Genomic DNA, 2692 nt, shown 5'->3' on the forward strand with positions numbered 1-2692 from the left:
AATTTCTATATGCCATGGATTTAAATCTATTATATGCTATAAGTTTGTTTTGTTATTATAATATATTTTGAAATATAGCCTGACTATATGTTTTGTCTCTATTTAACAAAAAAGATAACACTAAGTTGAAAAAATAGGCCGTATTGTAGGTCGAAATGGCATGCTATTTGAAGTGTTAGATGTAGCCAGGTGGTGAAATTGGCAGGGAGTAGGTTTGACCAGGTCAGGTGATCAAAATCTGTCCAGGTCTCATATCTTATGTTAATTTGGATGGATGCCAATTAGTTTCCTGTTATGGATCTGTCAATTTGAATATACAAAATCGAGTTATTAGGGTTTGATTTGTCCGTTTTAATCAAATCGATGTAATCTGATCCAAAGTATTGATTGGGTAATCTGTTGTAAAAAGAAATTATGGCTTTTACTTTGTCCCAATTTTAAAACCGCTTACAAAAAAAATTAGTTTAATTTGTGGAGGAAACCTGTAGTTGCATAGTTAGATGTTATTATGCACTTGAATGACTATGTTGAATTTATGAGATTTGATTTTTGAAAAGTCTTGCCTTGTGTATTTTGCAGATAAGAATATAAAGTTACAAAAAAAGGACGCCTACTTTGACAATTTACCACATCGATGGCTTCGGTAAGTGTGGTACCTGCACCAACACAGTGAGAGAACCTAGTGGAGATACAGTTGTTGTTGTTGAAAGGTTGCCTGATGAGTTAAATGACATGAAAATTAGGGGTGAGAGGGTTAGTGAATAAGTAACCTAATCATATTTATGTCATAATCTTCTGTTGATTATAATATATTGCAACTATTAAACACAATGTTTTCCTTTTCATACGTATAGGAAGTGGAGCCTGCTATAGTTGATTGCAATGGAGCAGAGACAGGCCATATAATTGTGACAACCATTTGTGGTAGAAATGGGTAGCCAAAACAGGTAAATTTCATTTTGCAGATTCTTTTCGTGGATTGATATTTTAATATATGTGCATTGGTAGTGATGCGATTGTGTTTGTTTTGTTTCATACTATTAGTTACATGTCTGAGCGTGTTGTTGGGCATGGATCATTTGGTGTTGTGTTCCAAGCCAAGTGCTTAGAAACCGGAGAAGCTGCGGCGCCATCAAAAAGGTTCTTCAAGACAAGAGATACAAGAACCGAGAACTACAAACGATGCGAGAGAAAATAGCTTTTAAGTAAATGAGTCAAAATTCGCCCATAGTGCACAACCTTCCTAGTAGCAAAAACATGGACCGAGGACTGGACCAAATATTATCGGTTCGGTTTTAGTGTTTTTTTCGGTTTATGTGGATTTATTACTTCTGATATCAGGTTTAAGTTTTATGAGGTTTGATAATGTGGTGTTTATGTAGTGACCCGGAAAATTTCGACTAATTTTAAACCAAACTCTCGATACGATTTAATATTTTTGACACGATAAGCAAAGTCTGCAACGTTGAGTCTCAAAATTTTTGAACTGTTTCATATATTCAATTGACCTTCGACCATTACCGACGATTCACGAACAAATATTTGTAAATAGATACATATATATTTAAATGTATATATAATGTATATTAAAAATAAATATTAAATGATTATAATAGTCGTTGGACGTTTCGATTATTATTTAGAGAAGTTTAATTCGAACTTATATGATTTTAATATAAACGGTGATCCGAAAATGAGTTCTATAAATTTTAGGTTTACTAAAAAAATGTATTTAGGATCTAGTTATTTAATTTTAACACTTTTTATATTTTATCCGGAATTGAGCGGGACCGTTGATGTAATTTTTATTTAAAAAATTAAGGATCGAATTTTATACCATAATGACCAAAATAAATAAAGATAATTACTGTAAAATTTTGAGATTTTTCTAAGATATTTTTATCCGCCACTGATTTAACAAAAGGGTACGATTTAGCAGTCCGTTAAAACTGTCGGTAGAATAAAATCAAATTCAGTGGCTGGTGAATTCAATATAGGCACGTTTAGGATTTATATTATTATTATAGTAATTAACTTTATCATATTTTAGATTATAGCATATAGATAGATTTATATATATAGGGGACTTATACACATGAAGTGTAAAAAAACACCATCACACCCAAATTCTCTTCTTGTTCCTGGTTACTATCCGAGAATAATCCAACACCATTTGATTATTGTCAAGCAACCTTCACCCTCTCCATAACTCTTATCATCTTATGAACATCATTGCCATCTTATAATATACTGCTGCTACTATCCGACTTCGTGTTGATCACTGCTCGTTGAACACCCAAGAACTGCACCATCTTCGTTTTTTACTTATGCTTTTCGAGTACACCACAAACCGACCTACACCACCTTCGGCTAACACTTAAACCACCAAACCCACTTGCATCGTTTTATATCTCATTCTTTTTGATAGGATCCCGTCACCTATGATAACCACCATCACAGACCCACTTAATCACCACCAATTAACCAATCAACGAAACCCATTTATGTTTTATGTGCACTCACAAACCCATCATAAACAACCATTACTTTTCCTGCTTCAACCACCGTAGATTCACAATAGCCACATGCTTGTTATTTCTGTTTAGACAACCATCGAACTGCTACTATCATCTGTTTGTTGCTACTGTGTAATCCCTATTTGTTTCCTGTTTCTACTTCGAACGTGAACCAA

General features: G+C 33.4%; 1 pseudogene; it reads left to right on the top strand.

Annotated features, from left to right (window-relative positions):
- Positions 1-634: 634 nt before the first annotated feature.
- On the top strand, positions 635-1209 carry LOC139875142 (glycogen synthase kinase-3 homolog MsK-1-like; annotated as a pseudogene).
- Positions 1210-2692: the final 1483 nt, after the last annotated feature.

This window comes from Rutidosis leptorrhynchoides, chromosome 11, assembly GCF_046630445.1.
Source record: "Rutidosis leptorrhynchoides isolate AG116_Rl617_1_P2 chromosome 11, CSIRO_AGI_Rlap_v1, whole genome shotgun sequence".
NCBI lineage: Eukaryota > Viridiplantae > Streptophyta > Magnoliopsida > Asterales > Asteraceae > Rutidosis > Rutidosis leptorrhynchoides.